This window comes from Neomonachus schauinslandi, chromosome 13 (genome assembly GCF_002201575.2).
Source record: "Neomonachus schauinslandi chromosome 13, ASM220157v2, whole genome shotgun sequence".
Lineage (NCBI taxonomy): Eukaryota > Metazoa > Chordata > Mammalia > Carnivora > Phocidae > Neomonachus > Neomonachus schauinslandi.
Window position 1 is genome coordinate 52,904,419 of NC_058415.1, and position 24,381 is coordinate 52,928,799.

The 24,381-nt window shown below is 36.2% G+C and overlaps 1 pseudogene; it reads right to left on the minus strand.

Moving 5' to 3' along the window:
- Positions 1 to 23,611: 23,611 nt before the first annotated feature.
- Positions 23,612 to 23,847, minus strand: LOC123326605 (annotated as a pseudogene).
- Positions 23,848 to 24,381: the final 534 nt, after the last annotated feature.

Here is a 24,381-nt window from a genome sequence, read left to right on the forward strand (position 1 = left end):
GCTCAGAAATGTCTTATTTATGAGGACATCCATGTTTCCACCAGCTGTGTTGGTGGCATAACCACATTCTGCAGTTTGATAATCCATGGCTGCTCCATTTCCTGCCACGACTTTTCTCTCTAGGTCCTTATCTGGTTGTGCACTTTCAGGAAAGGTAAGAACCTTAATTTACGTAATAAATTAGCATCTTTACTGCTTTGAACAGCTTAAGAAAAGGCTTGAAAAAAAAGTAGAGGATGGAAATGAATGGCCAAATAGGACTTTAGGCTTGCTCTAACTTTCTTTATATATGTATGTATCATCATGGAGAGTTCATTGAGTGGCTGCTATTTTCTGTTCTACACATGGGAAATTTGATGTAGATAAAAGGCAGACTAAGCAGGAGGAAGAACAGAGATGGGAATTCGAATTGCTTGGATACTTGGTCTGTTGCTTTTCTTTCAAACTACATTGTGTCACCCTGTCATAAAATTATAAAGCCAGGGCGCCTGGGTGGCTCAGTTGGTTAAGCGACTGCCTTCGGCTCAGGTCATGATCCTGGAGTCCCTGGATCGAGTCCCGCATCGGGCTCCCTGCTCAGCAGGGAGCCTGCTTCTGCCTCTGACCCTCCCCCCTCTCATGTGCTCTCTCTCTCTCATTCTCTCTGTCTCAAATAAATAAATAAATAAAAATCTTAAAAAAAAATTATAAAGCCAATGTCAGTGGTAGACAGATAGATGAACAGATAGATTTTTCTTATGATTGAAAAAAACCAAAGTGTTAAAAAAAATTCCCATATGCTCAACTGCAAAGATTGCTCCTACTAAGGCTTATAAAATGTAAAATTTGAGAGGGAGAGAGAGACCTCCACGGGGTCCCGAGCCCACTGGTCGGAAACTACTAGCATAGCAGAAGGAAAACAGAAGACCAAATTTTAACTAGCTCTCTGATATGCCTGCATCATTTGGGTATTATCATTGGTTTCTCATCTTAAAAGATAATAGTAACAACTTGCTCATCTCACAAAACCATTAGAATAAAATAGATAAAGCATATAAAATTTTTAAAATCAATGAAGCACTATCAGAGTTTCTGGTATCATTATTATAGTACTACTTTTATAACCAGAGTTCTATGGATTATGGAATTAAATATCAGAATGAGAATTTAGAACTGAAAAGAATGCTACTACTACTTTCTCATTTTATAAATTAGGACACTGAGGTTCAGAATAGCTAAATGACTGCCTAATGTCATATAGGTATTGCTTAAAATGCCACATATGCACATGTTCTATTTAGTTATAAACACTGCTGGTTTTTTAACCCAACCAATCTTATTAATGTCTGCACCTTAATCAAGAAAAGTGGACACTGTTGAGGATAGGGACATGGGTATCATCATATATAGGTACTGGTGTGCATTTTATAAGATGCCTTGAATCAACAGTATATACATTATCTACATATCAGAATCTCTGCCCTTAAAATGCATTGATCAAAGATATATTACAGTAGTAAATGGGTTTGTAGAGATAGAGACATAAATTTAGGTGTCTAGATTAAGGTATATAACTAGACCCATTAAGCCTTTTTCATATACCAAGAAAGAGGAGCACAGACAGCTTAAGTAATTTTCCTAGAATAAATCACACAGATAATAGATGACAGAGTCAGGACTTGAGGCTGAATTTTACTAACTCCAAAGACCTTTTTGTCCCTATAATGCATAGTACTATATGTTAATGTAATATAGTAGTTTCTGTATAATACTAAATAATTACAGTTAATTAACAGGCAGTTTGGAGAACATTCTACTGGAACTTAAGTAGGAGAAATTACTTATAACTTGAAGAAAGATGGGCAATTTCAGTCACTCTAAGGATGAGTAGGACATGGTGAGATGGCCAGAGAATGCAAGGACAATCAAGTAAGTAAAAATTTCAGGGGCAAAGGCATGATGCCCGAAAGATCAAGACATTCTTAGAGGTAGAATGGTCCATGTGGGTACAGTGGAAGTGGGTAAGCTTAAAAGATCTATGGGGTTATTTCTGACCTCATAATCTTAGTGCCTAATAGCTTGACTGATAGAACCAAATTGATGAATAAATGAGTGAATGGATGTGATCGAGAGAAAGAAAAGAAGAGCTTCATTATAAAAAGTCTTGGGGCGCCTGGGTGGCTCAGTTGGTTAAGCAACTGCCTTCGGCTCAGGTCATGATTCTGGAGTCCCAGGATCGAGTCCGGCATCGGGCTCCCTGCTCAGCGAGGAGCCTGCTTCTCCCTCTGACCCTCCCCCCTCTCATGTACTCTCTCATTCTCGCTCTCTCAAATGAATAAATAAATCTTAAAAAAAAAAATTAAAAAAAAAAGTCTTGAATTCCATGCTAAAGATTTCAGAAATCATCTTTATATTTTGATGGCCAATTGAAATATTTTAAGCAGATGTGTGACGAGGTTAGATTTGTATTCTAAAAAAATCCCTCAGGTTGCAGAGAATAAGATGGTCTGGGAGGATTAGAGATATAGACAACATATAAAAAATTTTTGTTAATGAACTAGAAAAAGAGATAAGGAAAACCTGCTAGATGCTTGATGATGTCTTTAAACAATTCTCAGAGAGAAGGGCTATGGAGAAGGACGAATAATGTGGCAAGTTTGGGTTCTATTGAATTACAAGTGCTTATAATATATTCAGGTATATTCTAAAAAATGAGTACCTATAACTTAAAGTTGCCAGCATTTATTATTTAAAGCCTAAAGCAGAAAAATAGAGAAAATATAATTCAATAGGGATATTGAGAAGAAGATGATAATAGAGGAAAGTGAGAAAGAATGTTCAAAGAAGAAAAAGGAATAGAAGAGAGTAACATCCTGGAAGCCAAGAGAGTTTACAGACAGAAGGGGTGATCAACAGTTCCAGAGCCTTCAGAGAGGCTAAGAAAGGAACAGCGATAAGAAGTCACTAGATTTAGCCACTAAAATATTGTTCTAAAATTTAGAGAAGGCAGTTACTTTTAAAACATTTATTAAATTTTTATTTTAATTCCAGTTAGTTAACATACAGTGTTATATTAGTTCAGGTGTACAATACAGTGATTCAGCATTTCCATACATCACCTGATGCTCATCACAACAAATGCACTCCTTAATCCCCATCACCTATTTCACCCATCCCCCCACCTGCCTCCCTTCTGGTAACCATCAGCTTGTTCTCTGTAGTTAAGAGTCTGTTTCTTGGTTTGCCTCTCTCTCTCTCTCTCTTTTTTTTTTTGCTTGTTTGTTTTGTTTCTTAAATTCCACATATGAGTGAAATCATACGGTATTTGTCTTGATCTGACTGACTTATTTCACTTAGCATAATATTCTCTAGCTCCACCCATGTCATTGCAAATGGTAAGATTTCATTCTTTTTGATGGCTGAGTAATATTCTATTGCATATATATACACCACATCATTTTTTTAAAAGATTAATTTGTTTATTTTAGAGAGAGAGGGAGCACAACCAGGGGGAGAGGTGCAGGGAGAGGAAGAGAGAGAATCTCCAGCAGACTCCCTGCTGAGCACAGAGCCCGACGGGGGGCTCGATCCCAGGACCCTGAGATCATGATCTGAGCTGAAATCAGTAGTCAGCCGCTTAACCAACTGAGCCACCCAGGTGCCTCTACACCACATCTTCTTTATCCATTCATCTATCAATGGACACTTTGGCTGCTTCCATAATTTGGCTATTGTAAATAATGCTGCTACAAAGCAATTTTGAAAGAAGAACCAAACAAAAAGAACAATTTCAGAATTCAAGTTATACTACAAAGCTGTAGTAATCAAAACAGTATGGTACTGGGGTGTCTGGGTGGCTCAGTTGTTAAGTGTCTGCCTTTGGCTCAGGTCATGGTCCCAGGGTCCTGGGATTGAGCCCCGCATCTGGCTCCCTACTCTGTGGGAAGCCTGCTTCTCCCTCTCCCACTCCCCCTGCTTGTGTTCCCCCTCTCGCTGTGTCTCTCTCTGTCAAATAAATAAAATCTTTAAAAAAAAAAAAAAAGTATGGTACTGGTACAAAAATAGACACATAGATCAATGGAACAGAATAGAAAATTCAGAGAAGGCAGTTACATTTGAGTGATGATATTTATTTTTTAAAACATGGACAAAACTTAATAAGCTCTTATATTCTCAGGACCGGGGGAGGGGTGCTGTTTGTGATCATGTATCTGATATTAAGTGCCCTAAATATTTCTCTATCAGGATCAAATTCCAAGATTATATTATAAATTATACAGCCTACATGTCCACTTTAATTTATAATTACTGGTGATATATTATATTTACAGGCATCAAAGTTGGCTGGTTCAGATGCCTGCATCATCAAGAATGGAAATTTAACCTATTTATGGCTAAAATTTCCTTGACTTTGAAAAAGACTTACTCTACCACTAGCAGTCTTCTAGTCCTCAAGCAGCAGTGCTCCCTCAATTGTACTTCAAAATACTGTAGTCAGAAGAGACAAAGATCAATTTGACTAAATGGAAGGACAATTTTCGTATTGTTTGGAACTAGATGGAGAATGTACCCAAAATTTTGGGAAAAATATAATGATCCAAGGGCAAGATCAATTTTATATTAAGACTATAGAAGAACATTTAAAAACTCAGCATTTAAATGCCTATTCTCCTTGGTAGAAGGTACTTCTGTTCCTTACTTTCCATACCCTCATTAGGCGCGGTCCTAACCTCACATAATGTGAGCCTATGTTGTTGTGGATCTGAATTTTAAAAAACTCTAACAATTCAAATGCTAAAGAGTTTGAGATTTGCTTAAAAGATAATTTTTCATAGATATACTTATTCATATCCACATACTTATCCATATATTTATAATATGTTGAAATATTCCATTTAAAAGGGAAATTTAGGTAAAAGAACTAACTATTGAGATCCATACTATTCAGAACTACTGAGTTAGTAGACTAACAGTTCATCCCCCTGGGAAATGGAACATAAAACAGTTGAGTATAGTCCATAAACTAGGTAATTATAAATTCAGTTGAATTAATGAAGTTATGAATAGACTTTATTCATTTTCCACTAAAAACTGCTGCTTTATACTTTATTGTGTTTACTTAACCATTAGAAAAAGTAGAGCATTCAAGGGCTTTTTCATAACAGAATTTAAGATTTCCAACTGTATGCTTTGAAGAATAGACTATAGCAGTCAAAACACATATTACTGCTTCTACAACGCTTAATATTTTAAGGAATTTTTATTTAATATGTTTAAAGTATTTTATTACTACAAGCTAACAAGCAATGTCTTTAGAGTCCATAATTATGTAGAAGGTAAAATATTTTTTTTCTTTTGTAGCTTTTTAAAAAAAATGAAATTTGAAATGGAATGCGTTAAGAGGGCTCACAGCTTATTGTCCAGATATGGCCTATCATATCTTATTACTGTACCTAAGAATAATGCTTAACTTTATCCTTTTAAAAATTTCTTTGCACCACAAATTTGTGCTCCTTTTAAAAATTTGAGTGTTTATATTTTAGTCATGGCACAGTTTGTGGGAAATCTTTGATGGGAACTGTGAAAGCTTGTTGAAAGTCACGGTTTAAGATTAATATAAGCACCTACAAAAAATACAGACAATTCATAGTGGTTCCTATATTTGTTCCTATAAAATAAAAGTGATATCAAGACACAGTATACTCTAAATATCTTTTTTTGACAAGTGAGGTTTACTTTTAATTATCTCTGATATCCTTTAGATAAGTACATGTCACAAATAACTTGGTAAAAATAATGAGGTCTTGGTTGCATGAGACCTCATTTTAGCTATGTGTAAATGAAATCTTCCTACTGGGATTATTATAGTACTACACTACTGTAACTTATCTGAAATATTTAACATCAAATACGAATGCTAATATTAATATCTAAGTTTACTCTAAGAAGTATCATATTTATGGATTTATTGAAACAAAACCCAGTCACACATTATAGTTCATTTTTTTTGCTTCTTTTGTTTTGTTTTGTTTTTACTTTTGTTGACAACTTGACAACTATCAGTTACTACAAAAACAAGTTTCATGCAAGTTTGGGGCTTTATTCTCATGGATAATGCCAGAGAATAAGTTCTATAAATATATTTATACTTTACAGAGTCATTGCCATGTAGGAAGTGCCTATATGACAGTAAATATGTAACAAGTGAAATCTGGCTTTCATTCAATTTCCAAGATTTCTCACTCCCAGAATAATCAATTTTTGGAAACCTGAAAAATGTATGTAAATATTTCCATTTTTTTTTCTGGAATATTTTACATTGTTACTCTATGCTTTTCTAAAAGCTTCAAGTAATTATCAGCACACTTGATGAAGGGTATGTAAGAATATATCCAGCATAATAGCTGCTAGAAAGCTGACCGGAAAGAGTGGTGTAATCTGTGGGTTGTCCAAACCCTTGGGACACACAGAAAACTTTATGTGGCATCTTTAATGATAGGTAACCATCATATACAAGGACAGTTTATTTCTATTCTTAAACCACAGCAAAAATGCAATGGCTCGTTCCACATGGACTTCAATCTTTTTTTCTAAGTATAAAGTATATAAACCCAGAATTTTATTTATTTATTTATTTATTTATTTTAAGATTTTATTTATTTATTTATTTGTGAGAGAGAGAGGGAGAGGGAGAGAGAGAGTACAAACAGGGTGAGGGTCAGAGTGAGAAGCAGGGAGCCAAATGTGGGACCTGATCCTGGGACTCTGGGATCATGACCTGAGCTGAAGGCAGATGCTTAATGACTGATTCACCCAGGTGCCCCTAAACCCAGAATTTTAGAGAGTAAAAGGGATCATAGATTATTGTAGACTAGTGGTTCTCAGATATTTGGGTTACAAAGATTAAAATTTTAAAAGAAATATAGAAAAAGCACTGAGGGGGAAGAGAATAAAAACTGGTCCGTTTTTCATGGAATGCAACACTTTAAGCAGAGATGAATGAATAAAAGAAAATGTGGTGTATACATGCAATGGAATACTATTTAGCCTTTAAGAAGACAAAAATATTCTGCAATATGTGCCATGTTGTATTACCCTTGAGGATGCTATGCTAAGTGAAACGAGGCAGTAACAGGAAGGCAAATACTGTATGATTTCACTTATATGAGATATCTAAAATGGTCAAATTCATAGAATTGAAGAGTGGAATAGTGGTTGCCAGGGGCTGAAGGAAGTGGAAAATGGGGAGTCACTAATCAATGAGCACCAACTTTCAGTTAAGGAAGATGAATAGGCTCTAGAGATCTGCTGTACAACCTTATGCCTGCAGTCAACAATAATGTACTGTACACATAAACATTTGTTAAGAGGCGGATCTCATGTTATCTGTTCTTATCTCAATAAAATAAAGGTAAAAAGAAAGTGCCATTATTATAACTTATTCAAAAAATTTAACCCCAAATGCTAATATTAATACTAATAATACAAATGGAATAAAGGACAACCTGGTAGATACATTTTAATTTTCTAAAAATCTCATGAAATGCAATAGTGGATTGTCACTCCTGTTCGTGAGGTAACCTTTATTTTTTTTTAAAGACTATTTCTTTGACAGAGAGAGAGAGAGGCAGTGAGAGAGGGAACACAAGCAGGGGGAGTGAGAGAGGGAGAAGCAGACTCCCCCCTGAGCAAGGAACCCGACGCAGGGTTTGATCCCAGGTCCCTGGAATCATGACCTGAGCCAAAGGCAGACACTTAATGACTGAGCCATCCAGGCGCCCCTGAGGTAATCTTTAACATGCCCTGTTAAAGGCATCTGTGGGTTGTCCAAACAACAGAGGCACACTCTGCCCTGCCTTCTCAACCAGCCACGTCTCTCACTCCCCTTGCTTTTTGCCCTCCAATTTCCCAGGCTTTCTTTTGGTTCCTTCAGAGCAGTGGTCTACAAAGTGAGATAAACAAAGGCACCAGGGGTCACAAGATAATATTACATTGAGGTGATGGTGAAAATATTAGGATTTATTTTGACATTTATCTACAAAACTGTTAAAGTAGACTTCACTGACATTTTCGGTAAGAATTACAGCCTTGATACCTCAGTCGGTCAGAGGGTGCCCCGTTACAAAGTGGAGGAGCTCTCTGGGGAAGTGGGGTGCTTGCAAGCCTGCACTGCTAGATGGCTTCAATCTTACTCTTCTGTCCATTTCTAGAATATTTTAAAGCACTGCAGTTGATGCAACACAAGATTTCTTTAAAAAAATAGGTTTACCCTTTTAGTAAGGTTTTACTGAGGTTGGTTTTTAAAAACATTGCTTTTTATAATAGAGTGTTTATAGATCTTTGGAAATAAGATGGACAGTGACTATCAAAATCTTTTGTGATATCCAAAGTTTGCTAGTTAACACATGGCGAAATTCTTAGAAGAATTATTCTACATAAAGATGAATTCCTGTTTTCCTTTTCAAAAAAATGTGCTCATTTCTGTCAAATGGTTCTCTTCAATTTCAAGCCTACTAATCATTTTTTAAAACTAAAATTGCCTAGCCTATTTGAAGTAACTTTGATGTTTTAATGAGTGAAATGGCTAATAATGCTCTCTTTTAAGGAAACTCTTGTTATGGATAGAGCTCTTTTGAAGACAGATGTTTGGAAGTGTTTCCATCATTATTATATAGATGCTGGAAGTTATGTGATTGTACCAACCATAAATGTTCTCATCTCTGCACACTTTATGTCTTTGGAGGCAAAATTTTCTAATCCCTTAGAATTTTTTAAATACAGAATTTCTGTGGATTTTAGATTTATTTGTTAAAAATTGAATATTCAACACACTCTGATCAGTTTTCTAGACAGCTGACTGATGCCAGGAAATCACAAATTGCTAGGCAATTTTTAATAAAAATTTTTGCTTCCTGGGAAAATGGATTGTAAAATCAAATTTGTAATTTTGTAAGTTTGACTAATCATGTAATTTTCCTATTTAGATATGCTCCTTTGTGGACTATTATGTTTTAAAGCTATAATAGCCATTAAAATTAGTCATCAAAATAAACTGGCCATAGAAAGACTTTTAATCACTGTATCACAAAGTACTGACCAAGATTTTCAAAAACAAAAATGTATAATCTATTTACCACAGTGCTCTTTTTTATTGTTAGAATGGAAAGGTTTCTGTACCCTTCATGTAATATTGAAACATTTATATTTTTGTTATTTTTGTATTATACACACCATATAAATACAATAGTATGTGTATCCCACTCATGGATAAAGAAACAAACAAACAAATAGTGTGGTCAAATTTTTTAACCGTGTGTTCTACATAATCAAAATAAAATTGGGAGACCCCTGCTTTCATCAGTTGTGCTTCCTGCCTCTTCAGGACGTTACTCATGCCTTGCCACTTGCCTGAAAAGTTCGCAGCCTCCTCCTTTAATCTCTCATGATCATTACTTACCTCCTGTTCATCCATATCTCAGCTTAAATGATGCTTTCTTAGAGAAGCTTTATCTGATCTCCTTCAGAAAAGTTAATTATTGTACTCTCCTGTGGCTCTTTATACTTTATCTTCATAGTACTTACACACAGTGTGTAATTTTGTATGCATTTCTGTGATTATTTGTTTAATGTTTCTGCCCCCACCCCGCTCCCCAAAACACCATGCTCTCAGCGACAGGAAAACAGAGTCCCTGCATCCCTAGTACCTAGCAGTCTCAGACATGTAGTAGATATTCAGTGAACATTCCAGTCATATGCGAATGAATGAATTGTCCTTACAGACTTCATTATGAAGAGCAATTCAAGGACCAGTGTTTGGCAGTCATAAGTTGGATTAAACTTTTCATTTGTACAGATAACACAACTGAATCCCAAAGAAATGAAATTATGCCTGTTATATTAAATTATTATGCCTACACTTCAGAGACAAGAAATTAGGCCTCCTCATTCCCAGCCCAGAGATATTAATACTCTCATGTTGTATCGGTTTTTATACCACATTGATTTCTTGGGATCTGTTCTTTCCCTCTGAGTCAGTTATCAACTTCTCCATTTAAGAAGTTATGTTTCATCCAGGGTTTTCTGTGTCATGAACTTTATACAATTCTGAGGATCCTCATTCAGCAAAATAAAATAAAAACAAAATTGGACACAAAACTGAGTTGGTACAATGCGTGGTTGAATATACTGGCTGTAATTGGATTTTTTTTTTAGTTGCTACACCATGGTGGCTATAAATAAATTAATTACAAAGAAGTAACTGAGAATCATGGATACTATACTTCTAAAATAAAACATCTGCAACTCAACCTCCCTCTAGCTAGGTCCCAATAATAAGGCTACTCCAAAGCTGATTGACTCGACAGGAAGGAGCCAGGTTACAGTGAAAGTTGGAGAGGAAAGATACAGTGATATTAACTAACTTGGTTACAATGACTTAATTTTGCAAATTTTTCAAGACATAAAATTCTATGAACATAGTGTTTGAGCCCATCCCAGAGCCCTGGAAGGGGACAGTAGAAATGAAGCACTTTTAAAATTAAGCTCCATTAGCTTTGGGGGTGCCTGGGTGGCTCAGTCGGTTAAGCATCTGCCTTTGGCTCAGGTCATGATCTCAGGGTCCTGGGATCGAGCCCCACATTGGGGTCCCTGCTCAGCAGGGAGTCTGCTTCTCCCTCTGCCTGCTGCTCCCCCGCTTGTGCTCTGTCTCTCTGTCAAATAAATAAAATCTTTAAAAATAAAATTAAATTAAATTAAAAAGCTCCATTAGCTTTATAATAAACACTCCTCTGCTGATATATTTTGTGTAAGAGCTGTTGAAGTTTGCTCTCCTTGACCTGCTCCATTTGTTCCTACTCTGTATTGTGTATGCTCAGCAAATTGAATTTATCAAATTGCCAAGTTCCTAACACCATCCTAGTAGCTGGTCCACTATTTTTCCCAGCCTCCTATTGATTTATTTATTTTGGTTTCTCTCCTTTGGGATTTTATTCACTTCTGGAGATAGAAAAACCATGTCCTGAATTTGAACATTTAAAAGCTTCTCTGGAGAGCCTTTTCACCTCTGAGTCAAGTTCAAAACATTTATTCCTCTAACAGCATAAAATGGCACACTAGGGTATAACTCCTAGTGCTCAAATGCTACATATATGTATACTCAAGGTGTAACATTTAATCTTCTAAATTGTGTACATTCTCTTTCATGGGGAAGGAAGTTATAAGTTAGCTACAGCTAAAAGATCAACCTGATTGCCCTACAGTCAGCAGGTGTCCCTCTACTCTATAATGTTCTTCAGATTCCTGCTTTCATATGTTCACTCAACCTATTTCTCTACCCACCTCTGTGTCTTGCATCTCTGCCTATTGCACTTGGATCATTTTCCATGAATTTTTGACTTCCCCTATATTCACTTCAATAAATTAGACAGAGAACATCAGCTTTGGAAATAAATATACATTTAGTATTTATTAATTCCTCTTAAAAAAAAATATATATATATTTGTATATTCAGCTCTCTGACTCTGACTGTAAACTCAATACACACAAAAGCTATTTCCTTTCCTCTTTCTGTTCTTCATATTGTCCAGTACAATGGCTTGGAAGTATGCAGCATTAAATAGATTTATGTAAATTCAAACTAATTTGGACTGTCATTATGTTGATTACTTACCAGAATTTGAAAGGATAGCATTTTAGTACTAAAAGAAAAAGTTGTTAAAGCTCCCTATTAAAGAACTGTTCTGGGGCGCCTGGGTGGCTCAGTTGGTTAAGCCACTGCCTTCGGCTCAGGTCATGATCCTGGAGTCCGGGATCGAGTCCCGCATCGGGCTCCCTGCTCGGCAGGGAGCCTGCTTCTCCCTCTGACCCTCCCCCCTCTCATGTGCTTTCTCTCTCTCATTCTCTCTCTCTCAAATAAATAAATAAAATCTTTAAAAAAAAAAAAAAGAACTGTTCTTTGCCTGGTAAATCCTCCCTTGGCGTCCATGTCCAACCATTTAACTCAATGATCACATATCCTTATTTTATCTTTTGGAGATTTAACTGCTAAAATATATCCTTATACATGCATTCCATTTTTGAAAAAAAATCCCACAGGTTATCTCTGGCAGGATGGGTAAATTTCATAAAACTTAGGAATCTACCACAGAGGGTCTTCTCTGTGAAGCATTGTCATCTTGTTTGCCAACTCTGAAAGACTTTTCTTTCAAGGGCTGAGAATAATTGAAATTACAACTATACTCCCCAACCAAGAAACCAGACAGATCTATGTCACCTAAATTAGAATATACTGGGTGTTATATGCAAGTGATGTATCACTGAATTCTACTCCTGAAATCAATATTACACTATTTGTCAACTAACTAGAATTTATTTAAAAGATTTTATTTATTTATTTATTTATTTATTTATTTATTTATTTATTTATTTATTTATTTAAGAGAGAGAGAGTGCATGAGCAAAGAGAGGAGCAGAGGGAGAGGGACCAGCAGACTCCATGCTGAGTGCGGAGCCCAATGTGGGGCTCGACTCCATGACCCTGAGATCATGACCTGAGCCAAAATCAAGTCAGAGGCCCAACCAACTGAGGCACCCAGGTGCCCCCAGTTAACTAGAATTTAATAAAAGTTTGAAAAAATAGAAAAAGAATATACATTGAGACTTTTAGGTTACCATGATAGAGTAATATCACCCAATTATCATCCTCCTTCATCCCAAATTTCCACAAAAATTAAGGAAAATAAAGGCAAAAAGGAATAAATCTATAAAAGTGGTAAGTACTAGCAAAGAATGCCAAGGGTGGATTAGAAATTCTAAGGAAATTATTTAAAACGTAATAGAAATGAAACTGTCTGAATGAAGAAAAATCATTCAAAGATCTAACAACACAAACAGATATGAAAATTCAAGCACCAGCTTCTCAAGTTCAGGCACTAAATTTCTTTCCCTTCATGGACACTCTTGTAGAGAGAATTTACTATTTACCATGTTTTGAGCTAAGTTTCAGGAACAATGATAGCAGTTGATCTTGTGAGTGTTATCAGAGTAATTAATTGAAAGACTTTATTTTATCTTTACAGTGTCCTTATGAATTTGATGTTGTATTACCATTTTAGAACTGAAAAAGAAAATAAGGTTTAGAGTTTACCCAACATTATAATTTAAGTTAATGGTAAAGCTTTCATCTGAATTCAGGTTTACTTGGCTCCAAAGTACTTAGAGTACTTGAAGTAACCACATGTAACTGATTCTTCTTTGGACAGAGCTAGCTGTATCTTATACTCTGTGACTGTCCCAGTACTCATTCATGATAGATTCATTATGCATTATGAATTCATGTTGAGAGTTTTAAAAATCTTAATGAAAGAATGAGACCCCCAAAACCACTTCTTTTGTTTAACTCAAGAATGATGATAGTTAACTTCTGCAATTATGAAAGTTAATTACTAAAAAAAACCCCAAAACAAAAAATATGATAACCTTTGTCCAGTAGGGTGTTTTTCCCTTCTTCGTTCAGAAAATGTCAATGGACTATATGTGAAGTAATCAGGACATTAATCCAACAATTTCACAAGTAGCTGATGGACTAGTAATGGGCAAAAGAACGATTTCTAAGGTAAAGTAAGAACAAAAGTGTAGAATTTGATGTGCCATTTGGAGCTGGCCAAATGGAATCATTGAAAGTGTTCTGAACTAGAAAATGAGAGGTTTATCCACTATCTCAATCCCCAGATGCTTCACTAGGTTTTGGTTTAGATCCTGAAGGGAGACTTTCCTGAGGAATATACATCACATACTTAGGGGTGAAAATAAAGGCTGTGCAAAGTCTCAGGCCAGTGGATTTAGGAGAGAATTGATATGCATAATTCCTGTGAAATGAATTAACAGTAGTTGATGGCATCCTGTCCCTCTTCACACACACACATACACACTCAGGCACATACGCATGCACGCACCACACATTGGTCCTAAGAGTCCCAGCAAGAGCAACGTTGAGCTGCTTTTGTAGGGACAGAAAGAGAAAGATTAAATTATATTTCCAATCATAGCCAATCTTTTAATGTGAGTGTTCTTAATGTATCTGTCACACACAGATTCTAGAAAAATATATTATCCTATTTTGTTATTCAGTATTCATTGACTATTCACTATTTCAGTTTCAAATTGCTTTGTGCAGTTTAAGAAGAGTCCAGTTTGGGTAGAAAATATGGAAAATTTGTGTTATTTCTCACCCTAGTTGTTCCTTAGTGGGCCTGACAGATTTACATTCACCATTGTTGGGGCCACCCCTCAAATCACCCCCTTTCCAATTCCTTCTTTCTTCCCAGACTGCCCTAGCCATCTTGGTCTGGAATCTGCCTCCTACCCTCTAAGGCTTTTGAGACTGTCAATCATTTATGTTATGTTAGGTGCTTGTTTTGTTTCATTTCTTATTTTTGAATGTTTCTCAGTAGAGTTTAGAATCCCCATGAATGGAGGAGGATGATAAAAGACCAGTTTGGTTATAGGGTCAAATATCCCCAAAGCAATGAGAGTTTCATACTGTTTGATGGCATTTGTTGGCATGGTTTATGCATTGTTACACTAAAAAAAATCACTCTATCCTACCTACTTTTAATTTATTACAAAAACTTGCACCTATTATTATAACATGGGTGAACCTGGATTATGGAAAAAACCATCTTCATTTTCAATCATCATAGACAGGTACTCCTGTCCCCATGCAAATCCCCTGCAAATGCAGAAAAAGGAGAGAGCAAGTGAGGGACTCTTTTTTCTTCCATATATATGATCATTTGATTTTTTATTTTCTGTCTTATGAGGACATCTTCAGGAACAGTTACTATTCAAGAAGAGTACTGTATAATATTAAGGAGAAATTGATTCCACATGTGTTGGAGGGCTCATATTGTTACATGTGGGGGGTTGCTTTATTATTTAACATGAACCAAGAGGGATACATTTTCTTCCGATATTCTGAAATATGATCACTAGAGTACAACTTCATATTTTGTGTAGAGTTTTATGCTAACACAGTCTTCTTGTAGAGTAATCCTTTATTATGCTATTGAGTATAAGTCCAACTCATCTATAATGATTTCTTTTTTGCCAGCTCAATTTTCTAGTTATTACTGATTGCCCACATTTTGTACATATTGCTCATAACAAAGAATGCTTGGCCAGATAATTATTTTGCTAGATGCTGGTAAATGTGGCCACACAATTAGCTTCAAAGAAAGTTAGTGAATATCCCACCTCAATTCATCACGAACCCTATTGGATTCCCTATGGAAACATAAAGGGTCAGACTCAGCAGGTGTAAGAATAATTCTAACACTGTAATTGCTTTTCTATTAGTTGTCATCACTGTAGAAAGGTGGTTAAGAATTAAGAGTGTTCTTTGTCAAAATGATTAGGCTATTAACTGTACAATCTCCTTTTGGAGCTTGTTTTTATGATTATCTGATAATTCAACTCTTTTTTTTCTATTTCTGGGGACATTTAATTCTACACACTGAGCAGGTGAAGTAATTTCAAACTTCAATTCAATTAATTAAAAATAAAAAGGTTGGTTGATTTTTTTCTTTGCTTTTCAGATGCATTGGGGAATAATGAATTTCTCCATAAAAAGAAATCATGTTTTCCAGCAATCACTGTATTTTTAATTTTCTTAAACATTGTAGTATTAATCATATTGTTTTTCTTGTCATAAGTCAATGATCTTCAAAAATAAATGAATATTAAAATCTCTGAATGCACTATTCCCAGGAGACACCACACTATTTTAAAAGCAACTAGTATCTAAAAAGCATATCTGGTTTGAAAAATTGAAGGTGACTAAATTTCTATTTTAATTGTCAGTTTCTTATTAATAATAATTTGTTAAATTACATTTAGTTCCTCTATTCAGACAAAATACTACTTTATATATTTTGGTCTTTTTTTTTTTTTTACATTATTTCAACATTGGAATGAGTTCCACTTAAGAGAAAGTCTATTATCTGTATAAATGGAAAACAATTTTGCATTGGTTTTATCTGTGCATATAATCAAAATGGAATTATACATAATATATGAGTTTCAGTGCCTCTAGTATTGAGTGGGTAAGCTCAAATTCAGTTGTTGTATTTGATAAGAGTACACATTTGCTTTCAGTGTCTTCTATCTGATGTGGATTTAAAACAAAGCTTATTAAATCATGGTTCCCACCTGTTCAATGGCTCTCATTAAAGATAAAAGCTATGGGTATCTGTTTAACGTACTACATCTGTAGGAGTGCTTTTTCTCCTTTCTTTTCTTGTGTGTGTGTGTGTGTGTGTGTGTGTGTGTGTGTGTGTAGGGTTATTTCTGCTTTGTGCAGTATTAAATATAGGCTCTTGATTTATTTCCTGTGATGAAAAAGTTTTTGGGCTTTTAGAATCTCACTGAGCACAGGCTTAAATATTAAAATAAGAATGTAATTCTATATTCTTCAGAAAGCCCTGTTTTTAGATAAAAGGGACTCACACATGTTCTATAGTGCCATCGCAGAGTGTGGTTAACCTTTCATAAGCCGGGAGTCTTGGATCTCAGGAGGCAGGATAATAGAAGCAGTTATATATTTAGTACCCCATTCCTTTTAGTCCTTCTCTCTCCTCTGTCCACATTTTTTCTCTGCCAGTAGAAACATAGGCATAATAGGGAAAAGAATATTAAGCTCTCTGGCTTGGCTGCTGTACTACTAAGTGAGCAACAGAATGAATCAGAAAAAAAAGGATTGCTAATTCCACTTTCATGTCTTAAAGTCCTGTTGTTTCAGAACTTAGCCCGCAACTCTTAAGCTAAGAGTGTAGCATGAATGTCTGCATTTTTTAAAAAAGATTTTATTTATTTAATAGAGGGAGAGAGAGAGACAGAGAGAGGAGGAGGAGCAGAGGGAGAGGGACAGGAAGACTCCATGGGGGCTGGGTCTCACGATCCTAAGATCATCACCTGAGCCAAAATCAAGAGTCGGATGCTTAACCCATTGAGCCACCCAGGGGCCCCAGACATCTGCATTCTAAAGCCTGCTCCAACCAGTTTAGGCACTATCACCACTTACTTCCAAACAAAATTTAGAGTAGACTGGAGTGTCACTTAGACAAATTTATATGGAAGAAACTCATAAGAGTAAGAAGTTGTAAGATTTTCCCTTCCTTCCAGGTAGGGGAGGGGAAAGCTCCTCTCTCTCTTCCCCCATCTAAAGCTGAGTGAAGGAAACCCAAGAGACTTACTTCACAAACTTGGGCTGCCTGCAAGAAGAGGGCAGGCATTCTATTTCTGGACTGGAGGCCTGTTGAGCAGCAAATCCTAATTACCATGCTGCTACTGGAGATTAATGCAAGAGAGTTCTTAACCCCCCAGCAATCTGAGTTTTAAGCCATCCAAGAAGTTGGTGGCTATCTCTTGCATGCAAAATTTTGAAGGCAGAATTGTCTGATTTTGGTAGAATAAGGCAAAAAAAGTTAGTAAGGACTAAGTATTATCTGGAGCCCCAGAAATCTTAAAAGTAACTCACCCAAGATGATTGGCCAATAAGGTGAGAGCTTTAGCAGAAAGATGCTAGAGGTATTCTACTAAGGACAAGAAATGGAAGAAGGGATGCATCAAAAGAGGACAGTATGAAGGTCCCTGCAAGGGAGCAGAGAAGGAGGACATTCCAAAGAATATAGAAATGGGCTTTGAAGTAGAAAGTCAACTTTTGGATGGCGTCCCTGATGAAGGGTACCAAGAGCCACCTTAAAAACAAAAAAACAATCTCTATGCTCTTTTCCAGAGTGGCTGTACCAGTTGCATCCCCATCAACAGTGAACAAGTGTTCCTTTTTCTCCACATCCTTGCCAACACTTGTTGTTGCCTGTGTTTTTAAGTTTAGCAATTGTGACAGGTATGAGGAGATATCGCATTGATGTTTTGATTTGCATTTCTCGGAATTTAAGAAACAAATGAACAAAGAAACAAAGAGACCAAACAAAAACAAAAACAAAAACAAAAAAAACAAAAACAAAAACCCAGACTCTTAAATACAGAGAACAATCTGGTGGTTACCAGAGAGGAGGTGGGTGGGGGATGGGTGAAAAAGGTGATGGGGACTGAACAATATATAGAATTGTTAAATCACTACACTGTACACCTGAAACTAATATAACACTATATATTAATTATACTGGAATTTAAAAAATAAAGAAAAACCACAAACAAATAAAAACACTTGACACTTAGAGCACTTTGCCCTTCTTCCTACAAGTCTTTCTTCCCATGCTCCCAACACTGAACCCATCAGAAGCTGAAGAGGGGTGAAAGAAGGAGTAGAGAAGTTAGTTCAATAAAAAAAGAAAATCAAGTTCTTGCCACTCTTTCCCCCAGCCAAATCTGTAAACTCTCAGGGAGGCCTGAGCGGAGCCAGAGGGGAGGAGCCCAAAGTCAGATTGGAGGCGGAATTTAGACTAAGAATGTCCTGGATTCGGTAACATAGTAGCAGGAGATCTGATGGAGATGCTCCCCAGAGGTCAGTAAACTAGGTAATACAGATGTGTTTGCAGGCAATGGTGGTAGAAAAATAAAACTGTTTCTGATTATACCTGACATGATTAAGCCCAATCATAAACCAGTTCCCCAGATAATCAGAGAATACCATCAGCTCAGCTTTATAGAACTAGCTTATTAAGTTGTCAGGAATTGCTTGGGTTTTCATTTTGTTTTGTTTTATTTTATAGATTTATTTATTTATTTGAGAGAGAAAGAGAGAGAGAATGCAAGTGGGGGGAGGGGCGGATGGGGTAGAGAGAGAGAATGCAAGAGAGGCAGGGGAGAGAGAGAGGGAAAGACTCTCAAGCAGACTCCCTGCAGAGTGTGGAGCCCAGCGTGGGGCTTGATCTCATGACCCTGACATCATGACCTGAGCCGAAATCAAAGAGTCCGAGCTTAACCGACTGAGCCAACCAGGCGCCCCAGGAATTGCTTGCTTTTTAAAGATGAAAATGCTGATGATGCAAACATTGTACATGTTTTTTACAGTCAAGGTGATAAGGACCTAGAAAAGACACAAGGAAATCACCACAGCTCAGAGTGTGATTAAATACAAGAAGACCTTCAGGAAGATCCCTGCAATCAGCCAGAATGTTCAGTACTTTTTGGATATTTGTTGGATTTCATTTAGAATGTTATTCGATTTGCTGCTTTATTGTCTGGTGGCAAAAGCAAAATAATTCCAGCTCTTCAAAATGGAGAGGTTTTAATCCAAATTGCAAGAGAGATGAAATTATTGAAGTGATTTTGAAACTGCTGTTACATTACCTCTGCTGAAATAGAACTGGAGCAAATGTAAGATCACCAGAACACCCAATACAAAAGGTTTATGTCTTATCCATCTGTGTCACAGGGGGTCTGAACTTTTCAAGAATGCATGAAACGCCATACTGACACAGATAGTTTACCCTTCCTTTCAAGTTCATATCATGACACCTAAGAGCAATGTGGAAATGGTGTTCCTCTGAAGAAAATTGAATCTACAACTACAGGTATTTAGCCACACCCTGGCCTCCAGTGGTGATATCTGGAAAAGCACTCTGGCTGATTTGGGTTATAGATCACCTATATAACATCTTGTACACTATTTCAAGGAGAACGAAAGCTATATCTCCTAGAATGTTATGGGACAGTTATATTTACCTATATAAGACTTCCTGGTATATAACACAGCTGCCTGGAAGCATGACAACTCTTAACTTTGAGGCTCATGATAGGGGTGGGCCAAGAAAACAGGCAAAACACATACAAAAAATATTCTGCAGTGGACACAGACATCTAGGACGCTGGAAAAACCAAATGTGGTTTTTGTATCAAGTTTGGAAGGAGTGGTGTTCATTCTTGGTACCAAACATTTTATATCTCATTTTAATACATTTAATACTCATTAATCTATCTGTGCTTTAAGCATCCTTAAAAATATAGTGGTACATATTTTACTCTTACATTTTTGCACTTAATTTAACTTGGTTTTCAATGGTAGTGGTTTTGTTTAAGTTTTTTTGTCCTGTTAAGGGTAAACTCCACAGGCAAAGAAATCTTTGAATTTCTATGGGAAACTGCAGCTTATTTCATGCTTTTCATTTAGGTCTGTTAGAAACATTTTCTCAAGCTGTTTAACTACTTAGTTACATTTTTATTACTTAAAGATCTTCCATATTTTATTTAGTAATGATGGCTGTTATCAGGGTCTTTGTTTACCAGTGAATGACTACGAATACTGCAGAAAACAATTGCCTCATGAGGTACAACCACTCACTTTTCAGCATCAGCTTGCATTGTCTTAGCTTTTCTGTTTATATTGTATTTTAAAATTTTCTTGCAAAAGATTGCTACATCTAGTTCTCAGATAGGAATTTTCTCTGAATGTACTTGTGATTCATATCAGAAGAAAATTTTATATTTGTTGTAAAATATAAGAAGCAGCTGCTAAAACTGAGGGCAAAGTAATAGTTCCCAAACTAGCTGATTTCAGAATTACCTGAGGGAATTTTGAGAAACAGCTTTCCTGTATCCTGCCCCAGATGTACTGAACCAGAATCTCTAGGGCTGGAGCCTAGGGATCTCAAGCAAAAACACAAAACAAAACAAAACAAAAAAACCCGAAACCAAAACCAAAAAAAAGTGGTTTAGGGAACCACTGTTTTAAAGTGAATGGTGATAGCAAATTTGCTCAAGTAACAGAGAGAGAGCTGTAAGTTTTCATTTTCATGTGCTAAAAGGTCAAACTTCGAAACTCTAGGAGAAACAAAGGGAGTTTTAGGCCCTATGCAATTAGACAATAAAGCAGCAAGTTAGAAATGAAACAAAATGAGTGCAGAATTGTCAGTTAATTGAAGATTTGAACCATAAAGCTACAAGTCCTCTAAAATAAGACATATTTTATGTAATATCCAAGTATTTTCATTAGGAAAAAAGTAAGAACTGTTCCTCAAAAGTAATTCTTTGCATTAGATATACTTTGGACATGGTATATGTATCTATGTGTCTATGCATATACAAAATATCTGTATATACTTTGTTACATGGTATTCCTTTTGGTGTTCAAAACAGTGAGAGAGAGAAAGGGAAGGTTCAGGTATCTTCATTCTGAGACTCCCAACTTTTTCCCGTGGTTGCAGAGAATGGGAGCCAAGGCCCAGAAGTCTGTGCTGATCTAGTCCAACAGCTGACAAGTTTGAGAGGCAGGACTAAGAAGTTAGGAGATTGTGTTAGCAGTCATAGTTCATATTTTTTTAAGGTAACAGGGAAACATAATGCATTTATTGTAAATGCTCCAAGTAAAGCTTTGCAACTTAAAGGGGAGCTTTATGTATCTAGAAGACACTTTGAGGTTTAATCCTCATTCCTTAAAGGATTACTTAAGATAACAATGGTAGGGGTGCCTAGGTGGCTCAGATGGTTGAGCGTCTGCCTTCGGCTCAGGTCATGATCCCAGGGTCCTGGGATCGAGTCCCACATCGGGCTCCCTGCTCCTTGGGAGCCTGCTTCTCCTCTGCCTCTCTCTCTCTCTCATGAATAATTAAAATCTTTAAAAAAAGAAAAAAAAAGATAACAATGGTATATAAATTTGTAGGTTGGGAGAGATGTTTGAGTGCATTTGGTTTACTTCTCTCATTTTATAGATGAAGACCTTAAGGGTCAGAGAGTTGTATGGTTTGCCTAGTGATTCAAAGCTAATATGACCAATTTGAAGGAAAAGGACATCTTTCCTAACCTATTTTTCTGTAACTATGGATTTGTTAAAAAGAGTAAAGTACATTGATGAATGATTTATGTTAGTTCAATTTGCTAGTATTTTAAACTTTAATTTTACTTTTTGTGTAACAATGAAATATTTTGTAATACTTTGGGTTTTTTTTAAATATTTTATTTATTTGAGAGAGAGCGAGAGAGAGTGAGAGCGAGCATGAGCAGGGGGAGGGGCAGAGGGAAAAGGAGAAGAGACTCCCTGCTGAACGGGGAGCCTGATGTGGGACTCCATCCCAGGACCTTGGGATCATGACCTGAGCTGAAGACAGATGCTTAACCGAATGAGCCACCCAGGTACCCCTATAATACTTCAAATCAAAGTAATGTCTTTCTTTCTTCCATAATTTATTGTAAACTGAGACAAAGTTGATTTTTGCCTAAAAAGGATTCCACCCTTCCCCCCCCCCAAATTAAAATTTTGCCCTCTTCAACTGATCACTAATAATGGTGTTTTCAAGGGAACAGCAAATGTGAAACATTTTCCTTTAGTTTCTTTATAAAATTGAACTAGTTTTACTTTGTTATTATGGTAATGGCTAGAAAATTACATAAAACAATATTTTGAGGGAGCTTTTTCCTGGTTGATTTTAAATCATTGTGCTGCCTGAAAAGTTTTAATCTTTAAATTCTCCCCAAATTATTACATTCATCAGTATCTGATTACTGCATTGTGGATATAAAAATGTACTGAAGGATAGGAAATGGATTCTATGTGCTTTTTATAACCCAAGAAGTTAATGAATGTGGCAACATTTTAAAGGTGATAGCAAAAATGTTCTGCCCTATAATCAAAATACTGTCTTTATACTTCAAGGTCATTATTTTCTGGCACTATGAAATTCTTACATGAAGGTGTTAAAATGGAAATATACCATAATAGTTTATAAAATATTTTCAGTATGACCATAATCTGAAAATATGAAAAAAAACTTGTCATCCCTGACTCAATTAGTTCTAAGAAGACTGGGTAAAAGGTTTGTTATGGTCGGATGGGAAATAAGTCTCTTCTGTCTCATCAGGAATTTTTCTGAGTCTCTCTCCTTCCACTGATGATAAAGAAGTGTATATAGCCCTTGAAATTGTCACTGAAAAGAGTGGCACTTTGGGGATGAAGTTAACACAGCTGAAGGTAAAGGAGAAGAAAGGAGAAAAGCTGTCTTGTTGACTTCGTGTTGCCCTGAATCAAATCAAGTCTAAAGCTTGGTCTCTTTTTGTTTCTACTTACTACAGCCAATTAGTGCCCTTTATTTTTTTATTTTTTTAATTTTTATTATGTTATGTTAATCACCATACATCACATCATTAGTTTTTGATGTAGTGTTCCATGATTCATTGTGTGCGTATAACACCCAGTGCTCCATTCAGTACGTGCCCTCTTTAATACCCAGCACCAGGCTAATCCATCCCCCCACCCGCCTCCCCTCTAGAACCCTCAGTTTGTTTCATCTTCCCCTCTGATTTCCCCCCCTTCATTTTTCCCTTCCTGCTATATTCTTCTTTTTTTTTAAACTTATAATGTATTACTTGTTTCAGAGGTACAGGTCTGTGATTCAACCAGTCTTACACAATTCACAGAGCTCACCATAGCACATACCCTCCCCAATGTCTATCACCCAGCCACCTTTTAAGCCACTTTGTGGTGGGTTTTCCGTGCTTATAAATGAACCTCTTAATTGACAGATTATTTCACAATCTCAAATTGTTCTATATGCTCCTGTCATTGGTGCCACATTTTTCTATGGACTTTTGTCCAATGATGTAATGTTGTGAAGCCTGAGCTAAGTAAGTGTATCCATTTAGAAGTCAAACAAATAAATAAACTCTAGGTATGAAAACAACCTCAACAGGATTATTACAAAATTTCCCTAGGAGTATCATGGGGAATAAATCTTAATGCCTTTTAACTGTTTTATGGTTTACACCATTGAAATGCAGCATCATGACCAGTTTTAAAGATGAGAGCAGGTAAATATGACTCAACAGAATAAATTCACATCCATATCTACTCCAATTAGCAATAATCGCGCCTCAGATAAACCTCATTGGCTACGATACTGCCACTGCGCAAAGCTCCATATCTACTCCAAAGTAATTTTCTAAAAATTATGTTTGCATATAAATTCTAGTTGCTTTCTTCAGAAAATGGATCTTTTATTTGGAAACATAGTAGTATGGGAAGATTTGTCAAACTTTATTTCTTTGTGGAAAGCTTGACTACCCATATATGACCCTCATGAGATAGTTGGAAAAGTTAGTAGAGATGGACAGTCTAGGTCATTGACATAAAGCCATCTTTTTAAGGGTAATCTACATTTGTCTTTTAGAAATTGACACATGTGTCTGGTTACCAGTTGGTGTAGGGAATTTATGGGTCAAGACGCAGCTTAGAACACATAGTCTTCCTGAAACTTCAATGTCACCTCACCACTTGGGTGATAACCACTCTCTTCTCTGAAATGCTAGTGATTTATGTGTTATGAACATCGGGTCTATTCTCAGGACAGAATAGTAAGTAGTACAAGCTATCCATGGAAAACAGATCCTTCTTATTATTTTCTTACTTCTTTTGATGTTATAGGCTCTGATATGATTCCTACAAGTTTCTA